Here is a 21602-nt window from a genome sequence, read left to right as displayed (position 1 = left end):
TAATTTTTTAAATCAAAATCAAGTTTTCTTTAATATATAAAAGCAAGAATTTTTCCAAAGCAAGTTAAAAGGAATATCAACAACATTTCAATGGATAGCAAGTCCTTAAGTGTGAAACATTAGAGGTTCCCCAAGCAATTAACCCTTTGGGTATCCCTAGACGATTATGTTGATTCAGTTCCTCAGCAGAATATTTGATCCTCAGTGGAATTTCTTTCCTTGTCCCCAGCTGATTTGGTCGATTCAGATACCCTGCGGCGTTTTGTGTTCCCCGATAGAGTTTCTGCCTTCTCTAGTGAAGTTCGTTTTTCCTCAACAGGTTTGATCTTTAGAGATAGTTGATCTTCCCTAGTAGATTGCTTTGGTGTCCCCACCAATCGCTATTCAACTTGCTCCCAGTCAAAGTTTCCTCCGGGTTTCTGAGCAGCTTTTGTTATGATTATTCTCTGTAGGGTTGTCTCTCATTTTTATGGTGTTGACCTAAAATTCCCCACAGAGTAGATATTGTTCTATCCTCAACAGATCTCCTCCTTCCCCAGTTAGGTTTGAACCTTTGGGATGTCAATTTCTCTGTTCTCCAGTAGTTTGTCTCCATATTTTGTGGATTGACCGAGGATTGTACCAGTGGTTCAAATTCTTTGCGACACCTTTGTATCCTTTGTGATCATTTTGTTAGCATAATTGATCCGCTGTCGCACACGGGTCAAAAACGAGTAATATAATATAGTAAACAGGAAGCGACACCTCGAGTATCGTATCGCAAGGATTCTTGTCTTTTTCTTAACCTAATGAAATTGATTTAAGGGGGGTTTATGTTTTAGTGGTCGATTTAGAAAACAAAGCAAAAAAAGTGATTAAAATAAGCGAATATAAAATAAGTCAACACGAACCAACCTACTGCATCATCTTCCGACTTATCATTGATTCTTATAAAATTCCAAATCCCTAACGGGTCTGCTCCTATTCGATTACAATTACCATTAACAAGCATAAAGGAAATTATGCGAGTAATATTCCCAAATTCCGAATTAAGCAAACTGATTAAAAACTATTGCGAATTAAGCAGGCGCAACTTGATCGTTCGTGATAAAATAAAAGCTATGTTAACACGAAATTGATTCGGGATCATCATTCATCAATCGAATTTAAGGATTCTATCCTATAGCAACAATTAGATTAAGCAAATAATTGGAATTATAAGAAGAATTCAAAGGAAACAAATTGGAATTAATAAAGACCTCAAAGCCGATTCTGAATTACAGCAGGTTGATTCAAAAAGGGATTAGTTCTCCATAGTCATCTTGCTAGCTCTCAAAAAATCGTACATGAACAGAAAAATGTCACCCAGTTTTTGGCTGCCTAACCTAGGTAAAAACACCCCAAACCCGTTTCACAACTCAACCGGGTCAAATGTACTATCCAGGCCCAATACAACTAACCCAAACAAAATATAAAAATAATGCAGCAGCTTAAACGAAATTTCTGGCCCTGCTACATTCTGATTCAGCTCTCGACTTCTGAACAAAAGTTGTAGATCTTTTTCTTAGCTTTCCATCGACTAGTAGCACGTCTCAATCCGATACTCCTAGCTCAAGATATTATTTTTCTCGCGATAGCTGCTAATGCTGAAAATTAAATACGAAAATTAAATAAGTGCAAAAATAACATAAATTATGAAAACACATTAAAACATAAAAATAATCAAAGCAAACTGAAGAAATGCTTAAGTACAAACATGGAAGAACGTGTATCAAAATGCACTGATCAAATTCCCCCACACTTGAACTTTTGCACTCCAAGCAAAATGAAAAACAAAACAAAACACAGACATATGAACGGTTACTCATTCTAGGCTACAAGTCTTCTTCGGTTAAGTTTGCTTCGATAGGTACTAATCTTGCACACTAAGGATATTGTAAGAACACTAATCCACATTTATGCAGACATAAACCTCCTGAATACACAAATCAACTTGAATCATGTTATTATGTTAAAGGCTAACTTACTAATCCTTCTTTTTGCTCTTTTTCATTCAGGCGCAATCACATTAAGCCCGTTATCTCCACACACCCATAGCAAGGTGATCGGTTAGTGACTCTGATCCTTATTGCACGGGATTCTAGTACTTACGTGGCATAACCCTTTGCTTACTCAGTTGTAGTTGCGGGGGATCGGACCGTAATCCGCCCTACCAAGTTCAGCACCAGAAACCGCTGAACCAACTGACAACGAGTCTTATTTTCAATTTTTTTGAAGGCTCTACATCTGTTGGGTTAAGTGACCGGGTGAGGGTCACCAAACTTAGAAGGTGCATTCCGTTTTCTTTCTCTTTTTTTTCTTTGTCGAAACACTCACTTATATTCATCGGCTTCCCTGCGTAGAGTGTGTGAGTGATGGTGCTGACTGCTGAAATAAACTACTCAGGAGCTGTCAGAGAATGAGAATTTAAAGCTAAAACATAATAAGAATTCGAATCAATTTCCATATGCAAGAGACTTACGGTGTTAAGACGATATCGATCTTGTGAATTTTTCCCAAGTCTCCGCAAACTAATCTCAACTTAGCCAGTCTATAGCCTAAAACTTTCAAGAAGATGCATTTTTTTAAGAAAGCAAACAAAAACCAAAACAGAGAAAAACTAAAAACAAAACTAATAAATAAAAAAATAAATGGTTCCCTCCCCCACACTTAAAACATACATTGTCCTCAATGAAAGAGCATAAATATAAAATAAGAGTGAGAGAAAGGAAAGAACACACCCGAGGAGTCAAGGCGGATAAGTGATTGCATAAGCAGCCTTTCCCAAAGAGAGTTCTTCTACAGTCTCTTCTTCCAAAGTCGGGTTCTCATGTAGTAGCTTTGGGTAGTGTCCATTGACCTTGAAATTTTGATTAGTGCATTCGCCTTGTATTCCAGGATCAAAGAATAATCTTTGATAAGCAAAAATGTTAAATGGGAGCATGAAAGTGATCTCCTTTTTCACAACATCAAGAATCAAAGGATTACGGGTCTGCCTCACTACTTTTATTTCATCTTTAAGTAAGATCCTATGCATATATATGGATGGGCTAATATCACGAGTGTCAGCCATGGTCCATCCAATTCCCTTCTTATGTTTCTGCTTAAGTTGAAGCTTTGATGAATAATATGAATCTTTGGGAAGTGGTTTAGGCTTTATAGAATGTGGTTGTTCAATGGATGGTATGTTTGTGGCAGCCGGAATGTCAAGAGCATCAACTGCAAAAACAGGTTTATTGGTAACAACTTCACCTGTAGGAAATGAATCAGCCTGCAAGGCAGCATCAATCTCAGCACAGACAACACAAACGTTAGTGTCAGTACAATCAGAACATGAATAAATATCATCAAAACCAGAGAGAGATGGAAAATCAAGCGCAAATAGTTCAGAACTAGCGTCATTAACAACTTCAGAAACCAACTCTATTTGAAAAACAGAATGCTCTTCCTCGTCAATCTTCTTATTTTTTTGTACTCATTATGGGAAAGGGATTCGTAATACATACTTTTTTTCAACCTCAACAACAATAGAAGGTTCAGGTTTATTTTCAAGTGTTACACTAACAATGTTTTTATTTTTTCTGGGGCTGGTTCTGCAACTTTTTCGGATCTCAAGGAAATTTCACTTACATTAGCATTAGAATCCTTTGGATTGACAACTGTTTGGGCTGGAAGCTGGTTCGACCCTTGGGTTTGCATGTTATTTATTTGAGTAGCAAGTTGTCCAATTTGCGTTTGTAAAGTCTGAATACTAGAATCTGTTCGCTGCTGAAATTGGAGACTGTTTACAACCATTTGCTTGACAAGTTCCTTTAGTGAAGGTTCAGAAGGTAAAAAGGTGGTTACATGTGGAGGGTTATATGGTGGTGGTGGTGGAATGGGTAGCATCAATTGTTTCACTAAAGAGGTAAGTTCATCAATTCTGGTTTCTAGAGCTTTGTTGGAAGAAGAAACTTGAATCTCATTCACACCTTTTGCTTGGACCAAAAAATTATCTCTTGATTTGAACTGTTGGAAGTTAAGTGACATCTTCTCAATCAAGGATTTGGCAGCAGCTGGAGTCTGATCAATACACAAATCATTATAATCAACATCAGGGGTAACAAGTTCTCTCAGAGTTCTTTGGTCAGTCATGTTAAACTCAATAGAAAAGAAAAAAAAATCAACAAACAATGAGAAAAACACAACTAATTCAACAATGCAACAACAAATAGAAAAATACCGACAATGTCCCTATTAAAAAAACAATTGAAATACGAAAAAGCCTATTAAAATAAAAGGAAAAAATACAAAAACACGAAAATTAATCTAATAACACCAATTAAGAATTTTGAGAATTTTTGTGGAATTTTCTGAAACTACCAAAACAGAAATAAAATCATAAAAAATAGAAAAATAAGGAATTTCGGTTTTTTAGGGCGGCATCCACCATTTATTTCATAAATAGAGACTTTTGATTACTGATTTTTTCCTAATGAATCGATAAAAAATCAGAATAATCTGAGACAATTTGTTTAAAAACAGATTTTTTTAATCCTAAACCGCAAAAAGACCAAGACATAAGAAGTTTAGAGAAAAAAAATGCTAAAACATAATACCTAAAATTATAATATTGGTTAAGATCTACAAGAGTCCTCGGCAACGACACCAATTTGATCCGCTGTCGCACACGGGTCAAAAACGAGTAATAAAATATAATAAACGGGAAGCGCACCAATTATGGCGGTATTTTATCCCCATACCAAATCTGGTGTCTGTCCTCCTTCAATTATAGAGTGTCAGCCCCTTAAGCAGAAAGACTTTAACATTTCTCTGTTTCCCCAAGGAGTTTGTTTCCTTGTGGACGGTTGTTATTTCAGTTTCCTCTCCAGTGAATTTTCTGGATGGAATTACTCCCCTTGAGTTATGTCTTCATTGGGTTGAGACTTGATTGACCGTTTTCTTTCTAGTTCTTACCTAGATAGATGCTTTGGTCCCCTAAGAGTCTATTACCCAGTAACTGGTAATATTCTTATTAGTTTGCAGTTTGTTACTTCTTGCCCAATACCTGGCAAAAGTACCCTTATTTTTCTCCTCAGTAGAGTCCCCAGTGGATCTATTCCCCAGGAAGTATATCCTTGATATGTTCATCCTAACCGGTGAAGGATATCTTTCCTTCCCCTGCCTGAGTCTATCCTTGATATGTTAACTTTAACCAATGACAAATATTCTTATTTTTGGTATTCTACCCAGTAAAAAAGTAGTTGTAATCCCTATTTTGTTCCTCAGAGAGTTAATCCTTGATATGTTCATCTTAACCGATGACGGGTTTTCTTCTCCTTGTGGTTTTCTACCCAGTAACTGATAGTTGTAAATCCTATTTTTCCCCTATGCGGAGTCTATCATTGATATGTTCATCTTAACCAGTGACATATTTTCTCTTTGATTGGTTTTCTACCCAGTAACTGGTAGTTGTAAATCCTACTTTGTCCCCTCGCAGAGTTAATCCTTGATATGTTCATCCTAACCGGTGACGGATTTTCTCTCCGACGGTTTTCTATCCAGCTTTCGATAGATGTAATTCCTACCCTTTTTGTTCAGTTGGTATATCCTTGATATGTTCATCCTAACCGCTGACGGGTATCATCCTTTACATTTCCAGGCAAGTCTATCCTTGATATGTTCATCTTAACCGGTGACAGATTTTCTTCCTTGTTGAGTTTATCTTTGATATGTTCATCCTAACCGATGACGAAAACTCTCACCCTTGGTCTTCTGCCGAGTAACTGGTAGTTGTAAATCCTATATTTTCTACAATTTTTCCCAGCAAGGCTATTCTTACCTAGTAATCGGTAATGAATACTCCCTCCTGGTGGTCCTCAGTGAGTCATCCTTGATATGTTCATCCTAACCGATGACAGATGTTCTCTCTATCAGATCTTTATTATCTCCTTATCTAGTAATGGATAATAGATAATAGATTTCTGCTCCTCTTGTGTTGAAGCTTTATCTTCCCCAGTTGAGTTGAGTGCACATTTCCTTAGTGAAATCACTTTTCCTGCATGAGTCGAGTATTTAAGTTTTGTCCTGACTTACTCGTATCCTCTGCAGATGTTGTTGTTTCCTCGGCTGAGTCTTTTCCATATTTGTGTGGAATCCCTCTAGTCCCCCTAGTAGTTTTAAGTCGTAGCCTGGCCTACGCATAACTCCTTTTTCCTCAGAGTCTCTGTCTCCCCAGCGAGTTTTCCTTACAAAATGCATTATGCTCCTGCGGATTTTCGGTCTCTCTGATTTCTTTTTCCTTTTTGGAAATATTTCCCCACAAAGCATTAACTTTTGCATTCACGTCATATGCATCATGAGGTCTCTTAGGGACGAAAATTTGTTTCTCTATGTTGTTATTTTAAGCCCATTCTACTGAGTCGAGCCGAAGATTTTAACCTTCACCTCCTCAGTTAGAATGTCCTTAAATAGGGGCAGATGTAAGACCCCAAGTTTGACCCTAATATCCCTTATGTAATTTCATCATAAGTACTAGCATTAGGATCACACCTTGGCATCCTCCTTACCCCTCCTACATTGGGTTTGTTTTGGGAGAGATTACCAAGCACTTTGTGATTATACCATACTTGTATTTTATCATTTTACTAATCAAAGTATAAAAAATATGTCTTTGTATTTGTCTAACTCTTTTGTAGGAAGGGCATGATTCCATTGATTCATCAAGTTCACATCTAGGGTTTGAGACCCTCATGAACAAAGAGCATAACCAAGAATTTATTCAAGAATGGTCATGAATATCATATATGAGTCCCAATGTTCTCTACATGTTATATTGATCAAGTTTTCTTCAAGAGTTTGAGGGTGAGTTTCCTTGGAAACCCTAGTTTGACTAGGTATCTTGAGTAACTTCTCCAACAAGCTATCTCACCAATTGATCAAATTTCTCAAGGGACACTTAAAAATTCATCATCTTATGCATATATGATCTACCATGAGCCAAAAAAGTCAAGAGGATTGGAAGTTAGCAAGTTGGTTGATGGTGGTTGGCCAGATGGATTCATCTGATCAAAACTGGGTCTCTCTAGACCCTATCTACTATAATTTTCACCATATGAAAATGATTCCAATAGAAAACTTACTCTAAATGACATTCCAAAAAACTTTCATATTGAGACCTAGATCTAGTTTTGCTTGGAAAATCATTTTCTATGTTGAAAAATTATAGGTCATTTTGTCTAAACCCTAATTTGAAAGTCAACTTCCCAAGGCCATAACTTGCTCAATTTTTATGATATGAAATATTTCCAAGTTACACATTCAAATGCAATGTGTCTACTTCAACTTTGATGTTTGGAGTGGAAGCTAATTCAACTTTTTTGAGCATGTGATATGAGGTTACATTTTAGGTCACTTTTGACCTATACCATTGACCAAGTGATTTTTCCAAACTTCAAAAATGCATAACTCTATCATTTCAAATCCAAATTACATGAATTTGGTGACCATTTTTAAGGTCTTTGAGATAGCTACAACTTTCATGAAGACACGTTTCTCATTTGAAGCTCATATTAAAAGTTAAGCAAGGTGGAATATTGAGACATATGGCTTGACACTTAGAAAAATTTTGATATGTCAAAAATTTCTAAACTTCCACCTCTAATTTCTCTGAGTTCCAAGCTCCAAATGAAAAAGTATTGAACATGAAAGTTGTTCCTCTTTATCTCACCTTTCCAAAGAGCTCAAATTCATTCATTTTGGACAAGGAATGCATAGGCTGCATATGGAATGAACATGGTGTCATCACTTGGCAAGGAGCAAACTTCAAATCCAAATGCACGCTTGCCTTGCAATCCAAGCTGAATTCAGACTATCTAACATTCACTTGTGGACTTATGGCAATGATTTTATGGGCCTATGCGCGCCCATGCACCCATGCATCATTAATGACCAAATTTGGAAAGTGATTTCAAGTGTGCAAATATCAATGGTTTCAGCTATAAATAGAGCCTCATATGCTAAGCAATAAACACACATACGCGCAAGCTTTGATCCCCATCTCAAACCCTCACTTTACAAAGGATAAACCTGAGAAATTCTTTTGAATTTGAGGTTGATTTTCCACTGTTTTGAAATTCAAATCTCCAGGAATCCACAGCCTTTTAAGCATCCAATCCTTCTTCTGCAATCAAGTAGAGTGAGATCAAGCACAAGCAAGATCAAGATCAGTTGAATTCAGACCTCCATTGAAGGTATTTTCCAGAAATTTTGATCTCTTTGATTCTCTCAAATTCTTGCTCAATTCCATTGATTCTTTGGTTGTCTAAAGTCCTACAAATGTAGGCAAGAAGATTGAGTTGCTTTGAGGCCAAATTGAAGCAACTCAGTTCGTGTACCTCAAATTTCAACTCCATGTATCTCTCAATATCCTTGGAGTTAGAGTGAATTGAGGCCATATTCGAGCTCAATGCCATTTTTACTTTGAAACCATGTCCTTGTTTTTAATTTTGGTGATGGTTGATGGTGGACCAGTCCGGTGAGGTCCACCGGAGAAGAAGACCGGAGCTACAGCTCCGGCCATGCGCTGGCATGTCTCACAGCCACACGATCCTCTTGTTTTGTTTTAATCACGATTGTCCTTTTTAAATACCAATGTTGTGGCGCGCTGACTCATGTCCATCATGGATAACACGTTTCTGACCACTTGATCTGCCACCTCAATTAATGAGGGAGATCAAGTGGTCCACATTTTTTCTGATATTTAATTTTCATTTTAATTGCATTATTTTCAATAATTCATATTAAATTCAATATTGATCCAAACAATATGGGACTTTCACCATAAATTTTCAAATATTTTTCTCTTTCATATTCTGAATTACAATTATTTTTTGGATCATTATTAATATTTTTCATAAATTAATTGATTTTGCATTTGTTTTTAATTGTTTAAAAATATTTTTGAATGTCCAAAAATTATGAAATTTTTTCTCCAAGGTCCTTTGACCTTGTTTGGCCTATAATAAATCTCATGGCCATTTCTTTGGTGTTTTGATGAGATTTTAGGAATTGGACAAACCATATTTAATTTAAATGCACTATTTTAGTATTTTAATTTGAATAAATGCCCAAATAGGTTTGTTGACCAATTGTGATGACTTGTTTCTGTTTGACTCTTGTTGTTGGGCCTTGGTCAAGGTTGATTTGACTTTGTCAAATTAATATCATTGGATTTAGGGGATTGATGGAATGTACATTCCATCTCCCAAAATGAATGGATGATATTAATTTGGTAAAAGTCCTCCTTTGACCAATTTGTGTTTTGATCCATTCCCCTCCCACTTCATCTTATTCCCTTTCTTCATTCATTCATTCCATTTGGCCTATGACATCTCAAAGTCCTAATGCTAGTTGATTGAAAAATTGACATGAGTATGGATGAGATTAGGCCACACCTTTTGCATATTCTTTTTGTGTGTGGTATGTTTAATGAGAATAGTTAATTATACTATGTCTCTAACATGTATTAACACCAAAATTCTATTTCCCGGACTCAAATAGTTGTGACTTCTACATAAGTCAAATTACGATTGCTTAACATAGCGCTAAATTTGTGACATAAAAGGCATAAGCATTCTAGTTAGTGAGATTGTAATTCTCCACTCTTTCATGGTATTGTGTGGAAACTTGGCCTTCTTTCCTTCCTTTGGAAGATGTTTTGGTTCAAGGATTCATGCTTGTGATAAGTGGGTTGAGTGTTCTCCAAAGAATGTCTTGAAATGAAAAGCAAAAGAAAAACAATACTAACTCCTAACCAATTAACTACTAACTTTTAATTTCAAACTTTTACTTTAATGTAATTTACTTTTAGCACTCTATTTCATTTGCCATTGTTCATATCATTCTAATTGTTTATGTTAATGCAATTTTCACTTTGTCCATTTGGACCATATTGTGTGCTATATTTTGTTTGTGTATACTTTGCTTGTTTGTGTGGTCTTTGTCATGGGGGTCTCAAACCCTAGATATGAACTTGATAGATCAATGGAGATCATGTCCTACCTACAAAAGAGTTAGGCAAATGCAAAGACATTTTTTTGGTATTTTGGTTAGTAAAATGATAATATACAAGTATGATACAATCACAAAGTACTTGGTGATATCTCCCAAAACAAACCCAATGAAGGAGGGGTAAGGAGGATGCCAAGGTATGATCCCAATGCTAATGCTTATGATGAAATTGCATGAGGGATATGAGGGTCAAAATTGGGGTCTTACTGCTGCCCCTATTTAAGGACATTCTAACTGAGGAGGCGAAGGTTAAAATCTTTATGTCGACTCAATAGAATGGGCTTAAATAACAACATATAGAAAAAAAATTTGGTCCCTAAGAGACCTCATGGTGCATATGATATGAATGCAAAAGTAAATTCTTTATGGGGAAATATTGCCACAAAGGAAAAGAACTCAGAGAGACCGAAAGTCCGCAGGAGTATAATGCATTCCGTAAGGGAAACACACTGGGGAGACAGAGACTCTAGGGGATAAAGGAGTTATGCGCAGACCAAGCTACGACTTAAAACTACTAGGGGACTTGAAGGATTCCATACAACATGGAAAAGACACAGCCGAGGAACAACAACATCTGCAGGGGATACGAGTAAGTCAGAATAAAACTGAAGTACTTGAATCATGCAGGGAATGCGGTTTCACTAAGGAAACGCGCACTTAACTCAACTGGGGAAGAAATAAACTTCAACATAGGAGGAGCATAAATCTATTATCTACTACCTGTTACTGGGTAAGGATATAATAAAAATCTGACAGAGAGGACATCCGTTACCAATTAGGCTGAACATATCAAGGATGACTCGTTGGGAAACAACAGAAGGGAATATTCATTACCAGTTAATGGGTAAGAATAGCCTTGCTGGGGAGAACTGCAGAAAATAGGATTTACAAATACCAGTTACTGGGCAGAAGACCAAGGGTGAGAGTATCCGTCATTGGTTAAGATGAACATATCAAGGACAAACTCAACGGGGAAGAAAATCCATCATTGGTTAGAATGAACATATCAAGGATAGACTTGCCTAGGATTGTCAAGGAGGATACCCGTCATCGGTTAAGAAGAACATATCAAGGATAAACCAACTGAAGAAAAAGTAGGAATTACATCTATCAAATACTGGATAGAAGACTATCAAAGAGAAAATCTGTCACCGGTTAGGATGAACATATCAAGGATAGACTCTGCGAGGAGATAAAATAGGAATTACATCTATCAGTTATTGGATATAATACCAAGAGAGAGAATCTGTCACTGGTTAAAGTGAACATATCAAGGATCAACTCTGCGGAGGGAACAAAAAATAGGATTTACAACTACCAGTTACTGGGTAGAAGACCGCATAGATAAGGAAACACGTCATCGGTTAGAATGAAAATATCAAAGATTAACTCTCCGGGAAACGAGAATAGGGATTACAACTACCTTTTTACTGGGTATAATACCGAAAAGAGAATATTCGTGATCGGTTAGTATGAACATATGAAGGATAAACTCAAGCAGGGGAGAGAAAGATATCCGTCACCGATTAGGGTGATCATATCAAGGATATACTTCCTGGGGAATCAGATCCACTAGGGACTCTACTTGTGGGACACTTTTGCCGGGTATTGGGCAAGAAGTAACAAACTGCAAACTAAGAAGAATATTACCAGTTACTGGGCAATAGACTCTTAGGGAACTCAAAGTATCTATCTAGGTAGGATCTAGAAAGAAACAGTCAATCAAGACTCAACCCAATGAGGACATAACTCAAGGGGAGTGGTTCCATGCAGATAAACAACTGGGGAGGAAACTGAAGTAATAATCATCCACGAGGAAATAACTCAGTGGGGAAGAGGAGAAAGGTTAAAGTCTTTCTGCCTAAGGGGCTGATGCTCTATAATTGAGGGAGGACAGACACCGAAATTTGTATGGGGATAAAGTACCGCCAGACAAGGAATGAGAATCTCAAACCAACAATTTAATCAGATATGCGAATATGCAAATATGAAATTATATGAATGTATATGTATATGATGATTATGCTGATAAGGACAATCACAAAGGATACAAAGGTGTCGCAAAGAAATTAAATCATCGGTACAATCCCTGGTCAATCCATAAAATATGGAGACAATTGCTGGAGAACAGAGAGATCAACAATCCAAAAAGGCTCAACCCTAACTAGGGAAGGAGGAGATCTGCTGAGGAAAGAGAAATATATGTGGGGAATTTTAGGTCAACACCATAAAAATGGGAGACATCCCTACAGGGAAAATAAACTGCTCAGGAACCAGGAGGAAACTCTGACTGGGGAGCAAGTCGACTGGTGAATGGGGGGAAAACCAATGTGATCTACTAGGGAGATCAACCATTTCTGCTGAAGGAAATCAAACTCCACTGGGGAAGGCAGAAATTCTGTCGAGGGAGACAAGTCGCAGGGTACCTGAATCGACCAACTCAGCTAAGAAAAAGGAACGAAGCTCTATTGGGGAATAAAAAATTCCGCTGAGGAGCTGAATCAACACAATCGTCTAGGGATATCCAAAGGGTTAACTGCTTTGGGAACCTCTGATGTTTCACACTCAAAGACTTGTTATCCATCGGAATGCTGTTGATATTTTTTTTAATTGCTTTGGAAAATTCTTGCTTTTTATATGTTTTAAGAAAAAAAGCTTCAAAAATTTTAAATTTTCAAAAAATGATCATAATAAAATTTAAACTTTTGGCTGAAATAAATAAGAGTAGAAACAATTGGATAAAAGTTCACCTTTATTTGATAGAATGGTAGTCTGTAAATGACAAGACCCCATAGATTTTTACAAAGTTGAAAATGGTAATTTACATGGAAAAGGGTTACATTGAATACAAATGACCCTTAATCCTTCTACCAACTCTTGATATCCACTGTGCTCTCGACTGCTGCCGGGGTGATGAATTGATGTCAACCCTTGTGCTCAATCAAATTTTCAAAAAACTGAAGATTAACAGAATGCAGTTACTTGCCATAATCCCTAATTTTTGCATAAGTTTCCCCAGGGTGGGGTACTCAACTTATCGGAAATTTCTTTCTATTTTTATGTCTCTAATTTTTGCCTGGATCGCCCTTTCGGGTTTTCAATCCACCGAGATGCTCCTTTTTTGCCTAAGCCGCCCTTTCGGGTTTTCAACTTAGCAAGTTGTTTTTTTCTTTTTAGGTGAAGTATTTCTTGACTGCATCTATGTTCACAGGAGGAGTGAACTCTTCATAATCCATAGTTGTAAGTATTAATGCACCGCCTGAAAAGGCTCTTTTAACAACATATGAGCCTTCATAATTAGGGGTCCGTTTTCCTTTAGAATCTGGTATGAACGATAAAATCTTCTTGATCACAAGGTCACCTTCTTTGAATACACGAGGTTTGACCTTCTTATCAAAAGCTTTCTTCATCCTTTGTTGATACAACTGGCCATGACACATGGCCGTTAATCTCTTCTCTTCAATCAAATTTAATTGGTAGAACCTGGTTTACTACCATTCAGTCTCAGTCAACTTGGCTTCCATGAGTACTCGCAATGAAGGAATCTCAACCTCTATGGGGAGTACTACTTCCATACCATACACAATAGAGAAAGGGGTTGCCCATGTTGAAGTGCGGACAGATGTGTGATATCCATGCAAAGCAAATGGGAACATCTCATGCCAATCCTTGCATGTGACAACCATCTTCTTGATAATCTTTTTAATGTTATTGTTTGTAGCTTCCACAAGCCCATTCATCTTGGGTCTGTAGGGAGAAGAATTATGATGTGCAATCTTGAAGTCTTTGCAAAGAGCTTCCACCATATTATTATTCAAGTTCGATCCATTGGCAGTAATGATCTTACTTGGCACACCATAATGACATATAATCTGATTCTTGATAAACCTTATAACAACTTGCTTGGTTCATTTGCATACGATGCCGCTTCAACCCATTTTGTGAAGTAGTCAATTGCCACCAAAATGAAACGATGTCCATTCGAAGCTTTGGGCTCAATCATCCCAATCATATCAATTCCCCATATGGTGAAAGGCCATGGGGAAGAGATAATTCAATAGTGTCGGAGGAACATGAATCTTATCAGCATAAATTTAACACTTGTAGAACTTCTTCACAAATTTGCAACAGTCAGATTCTATTGTCAGCCAATAGTAACCTGCTCGCAACATCTTCTTCGCCATTGCATGTCCATTGGAATGAGTACCGAAGGAACCTTCTTGCACTTTAGTCATCAATAAGTCTGCTTCGTGTCTATCCACGCATCTGAGCAAAACCATGTCGAAGTTTCTCTTGTATAGTATATCACTATTCAAGTAGAAATTACCGACTAATCTTCTCAAAGTCTTCTTATCTTTCAAAGATGCCCCAAGCGGGTAAATTTGACTTTGGAGGAAACATTTGATGTCCTAATACCATGACTTCTCGTCTTTAATCTCTTCAACAACAAACACATGAGCTGGCCTATCAAGACGCATCATAGACAAATTAGGAACTTCATTATAATACTTCACTACAATCATTGATGCCAACGTTGCAAGAGCATCTGCCATCCGGTTTTCATCTCGAGGGATATGATGAAACTCAACCTTTGTAAAGAAACTTGAAATTCTCCTCGCATAGTCTCTATATGGTATTAAACCGGGTTGATTTGTATCCTATTCTTCTTTGATTTGATTCACAACCAAAGCCTAATCACCTAAGACATCCAAATACTTGATTCTAAGATTCATGGCCTCTTCAAGCCCCATAATGCGAGCTATATATTCTGCCATGTTATTTGTACACTTGAAAATCAATCTAGCTGTAAATGGTAGATACGTTCCTTGAGGAGTAATGATCACTGCCCTAATTCCATTTCCATATTGATTAACAACTCCATCTAATACCATGCCCCAACGGAAACCAGGTTTTGGCCCTTCTTCAAGCAACGGTTCACCACAATCTTTCATTTTAAAGTACAAAATCTCTTTATCAGGAAAGTCACACTGTACTGACTGATAGTCTTCAATCGGTTGGTGAGCCAAATGGTCAGCCAAGATACTATCTTTGATTGCTTTCTGAGATCGGTATTCGATATCATACTCTGATAACAACGTCTGCCAACGGGCAATCCTCCCGGTTAAAGCAAGTTTCTCAAATATATACTTGATTGGATCCATTTTAGATATCAACCAAGTGGTATGATTCAACATATACTAGAGCAGACGCTTAGCAGCCCAGGCCAATGCGCAACAAGTTTTCTCAAGCATAGAATACCGAGTCTCACAGTCGGTGAACTTCTTACTGAGGTAGTAAATTGCAAATTCTTTCTTTCCAGTCTCATCTTGCTGACCAAGAACACAACCCATACTATCTTCAAGCACAGTCAAATATATGATCAACGGTCTTCCTTCAATAGGTGGAGACAAAATCGGAGGTTCAAGCAAATATTCCTTGATACTGTCAAAAGCTTTCTGGCAGTCTTCGGTCCAATCACATGACTGATCTTTCCTAAGAAGGTTGAATATAGGCGCACATGTGGCAGTCATGTGGGAAATGAATATGGAAATATAATTCAAGCGGCCGAGAAAACCTATGACTTGCTTCTTAGTTTTGGGCGCAGGCATCTCTTGTATTGCTTTGACCTTGGCAGGATCAACTTCAATACCCTTATCGCTGACAATAAAGCCCATCAACTTACCAGAATGAACGCCAAAAGTACACTTATTGGGATTCAAGCGGAGTTTATGTTTCCTCAAACGCTGGAATAGCTTCAACAAGTGCTCAACATGTTCCTCTTCATTAATTGATTTAGCAATCATGTCATCGACATAAACTTCGATCTCTTTATGCATCATATCATGAAAAAGAGTAGTCATTGCTCTCTGGTAAGTTACACCAGCATTCTTCAAACCGAAAGGCACCAATCTATAGCAGAATGTTCCCCAAGGTGTAAGGCTCTCTGGTACAAGGAAACCGACATCAATCTGCTTTTGCACTTACTCTTTGATCTTCACAGCCATATCAGGATGCGTTCTTCTCAACTTCTTCTTGACTAGCGGACATTCTGGCTTCAACGTCAATCTATGCTCCACAATCTCAGAATCCAACCCAGGCATATCTTGATAGTTCTAAGCAAACACATCTGGATACTCTCAAAGAAGATCAATCAACCCCTTCTTGACATCTGGACACAGACGAGACCCAATCTTGACTTCCTTCACATCATCCTCGAAACCCAAATTGACTAACTCGACTTGCTCTTCGAACGACTGAATGGTCTTTTCATCTTGCTCAAGAAGATGAGATAATTCATCACTCACCTCCACATCACTTTCCTCCCCGACCTCAAACACAGGGAATTCAAAATTTGGAGAAGGAGAATGATCATTGTATTCAATGGGGTTAGGAACCAACCTGCATAATGATTTGATATTTTGATTTTAGAGAAGTGAATTTGTGACCAAATATTATGCAGATGGACAATTATATTGTTTATTTATGTTTTTTGTGATTACCATTTTCAGAATAAAGCAAAGAGTAAAAAACAAACATCATAGATGTGGATGAATAGAATTAATTTTATTGATGATCAATTTGAAAATGCCCAAACAATGTTCACTTCTCCCTTATGCATAAGAGAAGGATTTTAAAACATATAAAAGCAATTACTTAGATCGATGCAAAATAACAGGAATATCAATAGTAGTCCAATTGTTGCATGTCTTTCCATGCGTTACAAAGTTGGTGCAGTCTTCCTCTTTGCTATCCTCTAGCACAACAGCTAAGTGTTGTTCATTGCCATGAATGAACCCTCTACTACGGAAGCTAAGTTGCATATCTTCAGACCTTGCAGTTGATGAGCCTTTCTGGAACCCCAAACCGGTTCTGCCTTTGTTGTCGGAGACCTCTACCATGCGCCCCCACTGGTCGACATTGCCTTCTTCCACAATCTTTTGAGCATCTTTCAACAAGGACATAGGTGCCCCAACTCTCTTTTCAGCAGCAACAGATAAGGCTTGGAACAGAGTTCTAACCTCATCCTTAGCTTCTATGTAAGAGAAAGATGACAAGTGGCTAACCAACAATGCCTTCTCTCTCCAACAATCACTAGCTTGCCATTCTTCACAAATTTGAGCTTCTGGTGCAAAGTTGAAGTAACGACTCCTGCCTCATGGATCCATGGCCTTCCCAACAGACAACCGCAGGCAAGGTGGATATCCATTACTTGAAAAGTAATTTGAAAATCACTCAGACCTATCTTAACTGGAAGGTCCACTTCACCAATAACCGTTTTGCACGAACCATCAAAAGCTTTGACAATTACACCGCTATACCTCATGGGCACTCCTTGGTAAGATAGCTTTGACAAAGTTGACTTCGGAAGCACATTTAGTGACGAACCAGTGTCAACAAGCACATTTGACAAAGCGTCCTCTTTGCAATTCATCGAGATGTGCAAACCCAAATTATGATTCATGCCCTCCTCAGGGAGTTCCTCATCATAGAAGTTGAGATTATTGCAAGAAGTGATGTTAGCCACAATATGATCTGATTGATCCACTGTAACATCATGTTGTACAAAAGCTTGCTATAGAACTCTCTGCGGTGGCTCTCTATGCGCTTTAGAATTCATGAGTAGACACAACACTGAGATCTTTGAGGGGGTTTGGAGCAGCTGCTCCACCATATTAAACTTGCTTCTTTTAATCAACCTAAGTACCTCATCATTATCATTGGGTTTCAAGTTGCTGGATTCACCAAACTTATCTTTTGAACAACAGACTGGGTTTTCAACAGGCACTTCCACTTTCTTACTCACAACTGCTTCTTCTTTATCCTTTGGGAACACTGACCTAAACACTCAACCACTGCGGGTCACCTTAGTAACATCAGCAATGGTCACCACTGAACTAGTCGTAGGTAACGAGACCTCTTGACCATCCTTCATTATTGTAGCATTATACTGATACGACACAACTTTATCAGATGAATACTGGACTGGGCCCGCTAACCGTATTACCAACGACGATACTGATCATTGATTGTTGTTGTTACTGGAGTCATATTGAATCACCAACTTCCCAGGCTGCTTGAAAACAGGCACTATGACATTAACATCGTCATCTACATGACGGGATTGAACAATTTGGATCATGCCTTCATCCATCAATCGCTGGATGTCCTTTCTCACAACTTTGCAACCCCTCAGGTTAACACTACAAACGACACAACCGTCATGGTCGTGCTCACACTCACTTACCAAACAAACATCCTTATGCATCTGCACTAAGGACCTCCTGATAAAACGCACATCAAAAACATTAAATTCCCAAAGACAACCATCCATCATATTCACAGAAGAGTTCCCACGAGCGGGCAACAAGTTTGCTTTCACATTCGGCGCACGGTCCTCAAAGGACACTGTACCTCTCTTCATCAATTTCTGAACCTCATACTTAAGCGGATAAAAATTTTCAATATCATGTCCGGGTGCTCCTTGATGAAAAGCACAATGGAGCTTAGGTTTATACCACCAAGGAGGAGGTTCTGGAATCTGTGGCGGGTTTCTTGGTTGGATCAGGTTCTTGAGAACCAAGGATGGATAAAGCTCTGCGTAAGACATAAGAATCGGGTCAAAAGAGACCTTATTCCTTTCAAGGTTTTGTTGTTGATGATTGTTGTTGGTATTGTTGTTGTCGTAGGTGTTCGTTTGTTGTTGCGGTTGTTGTTGTTGACATTGGTGTTGTTGAACTGGTGTTGCTTGTTGATTAGAAAATATCGGGATAACGGAAGATACTTGATGATGATGATGTTGACGAGATGTTGGATTCCTTCTGATCTTTGGCCTCCTTTGCCTCCCACTGCTTATCGCATTCGTCTCACTATCTTTCTTCTTACCAAAATTACTACCATACCTCTTGCTTGTTGATGCCTCATCTCTTGACAAACGACCCTCTCAGACTCCTTCCTCAAGCATCATCGCCATGTTTACCATTTCAGTAAAGTCACTGGGGGCACTAGCAATCATTCGTTCATAGTAAAATGAACTCAGAGTTTTCAAGAAGATCTTTGTCATTTCTTTTTCCTCTAAAGGAGGAGTGATCTGGTCAGCCAACTCCCTCCATTGCTGCGCATATTCTTTGAATGTCTCTTTGTCCTTCTGACACATAGACCTCAACTGGTCTCTATCTAGCGCCATGTCCACATTATACTTATACTGCTTGACAAAAGCCTCCCCTAAGTCATTGAAAGTGCGAATGCTGGCACTGTCCAATCCCATGTACCAATGAAGCGCAGCGCCGATCAGACTATCTTGGAAGTAGTAAATAAACAATTGATCATTGTCGGTCTGAGTAGACATCTTGTGAGCATACATCACGAGATGACTGAGCAGACAAGAATTCCCCTTATACTTTTCAAATCAGACACTTTGAACTTCACTGGGATCTTGACGTTGGGCACCAAACACAACTCGACAACACTCTTCCCAAACAGATCTTTACCTCTCAGCGTCTTCACTTCCTTGCGCAACTCAAGAAACTGATCCTTCATTTCATCCATTTTTTCATAGACATCTGGACCCTCAGACGGCTCAGAGTGATAGATGGTGTCCTCCACGCGAGGCAAGGTGTGCACAACAGGAGGTGGCACGGACATGACCGGGCTAGACGCCGGCATGGAAGAAAAGGTAGGCGCAAAGCCTTCGGGCAAAAAGTTGGACGGCATTCCCCACGGGAATTTGGCAGGCATAATTGGCGTGAAATGGGCGGCAGCAGCAGGCACGGTAGAGGTAACCACCTCTGAAATAACAGTCCTTGCAGGAGGAGTTGTAGGCGTTGGAGAAGATTGACTTTGAGCAGTAAGAACTGACTCCATCATGGCTGTCAGGCGGGCAATCTCGTCCTTCAGCTCTCTGTTCTCTTGCTCTAGGTACTCCATGATTCTCAGATGATTGGCTCGGGTATTGTACTGGTGAGTCAGCTTGGCTAAAGCACAGAAGAAACACCAATCAGACATCTGGCAAAAACCTACTTATGCAAATGATACATGAGATGTAATGCTTGATTATTTTTATTTTTCAAGGAAATTACTATATCATTTGCAAATATATATATTTAAATGGCAATTGCAACAATTTGATATGACCAAAAATCTCTTTTTATTGATATAAATTGGAAGGATTACACAGAGTAAAATTTCAAAAACTAAATGAAAAATACAAGAGAAAAGGAGACTAGTCATCCCAAGGATCCCTAACAACAATTTGAGAAGATCTGGCTGTAGGTGCGTACTTCCTTCAAATGCGACGGATCTCGGTCTCAAAAGAAGCCTTCGTCTGAGTCTTCTCGAGGACAAGTTGGTCAGCAATCTTCTTCCAAGCAACAGAAGGCTGAGGCATGCTAGAAGATGAAACCTCTGGCTCTCTCTGTCTCTTCGTCACTCGGTCTTCTAGTAGCTCAATAAGTGCATCTTTGTCCTTAGACTCCAACTGCAACTCTTCACGCTTCTTGCTAAAAGCACGGAAATGCTCTTCCATTATATCCTTCTCTTGCTTCATCTTGATGAGCGCGTCTTCCAACTCCTCTACATCTTGGTTTGGGAGAGTTAACGGCTCAACCACAACCATAAACATAGGTATTTCACAAGCATAAGGCATCTTCAACTCCAAAGCTCTCTTCTTTATTCAAAGAGTGTAAGCTTCCAAAGTTACACAATTGTGCGGACCAAGCTCGGATCTTCCTTTCCTATGCACATTATGCCAAGCATGCACAATCTTCTTCTTCAAATGTTGGGAATCTTTACCCTCTTGATAGAAAAGACCTTCTAATAAAGTGTTATTAGGTTTGTCTCTCAAGGGGAACCTAAGTTGACGATGAGCCAAAGTAGGGTTGTAGTTAATTCCTCCTTATGTACCAATGAGGGGCACATTAGAGAATTCACCACAACTATCAATAATCTCCAAACTGCTCAAAGACAGATCATACCAAACTATATCATCATTAGTGAGAGACATAAGTCTCTGAGACCACCTTAGACATTGTTTGTTCTCCATAAAAGCAGGTGTCTGAGACAAGTGCGAAATAAACCACTTCTATAGAAAAGGAACGCAACAGAAAATCGTTCCACCACCTTTAGAATTCCTTAGATGCAAAGAGAAATACATATCACCCAACAAAGTAGGCACATGATTCCCAATTAAGAGAAATACCATCAATGTTAGGGAACGAATCTAATCCATAAATGAGCAACACAAAGATAGCTTCAAAAGCGTCCCCACTACCAGCTTGAGCAAAAGCAGTAGCTTCCTTGATGAGGAAATCAGATGGCAACCCAAATAACCCTCCTTTCTTCACCCAATGAGCCTCTATCTCAGACTCCTTCAAGTGAAGAGCTTCAAAAATAATACTAGATTGGGAAATCTCCTCCAATCCACTAAAAGGAACTATACTAGAAACAGGTATCCCTAAAAGATGAGAATACTCCTCCAACGTAGGCACAAGCTGAAAATCCGAGAAAGTGAACCAGCGGTACAAAGGATCATAGAACTG

The sequence above is a fragment of the Lathyrus oleraceus genome, chromosome 4 (genome assembly GCF_024323335.1).
Source record: "Lathyrus oleraceus cultivar Zhongwan6 chromosome 4, CAAS_Psat_ZW6_1.0, whole genome shotgun sequence".
Classification (NCBI taxonomy): Eukaryota; Viridiplantae; Streptophyta; class Magnoliopsida; order Fabales; family Fabaceae; genus Lathyrus; species Lathyrus oleraceus.
Note: the sequence above shows the minus strand (reverse complement) of the source record.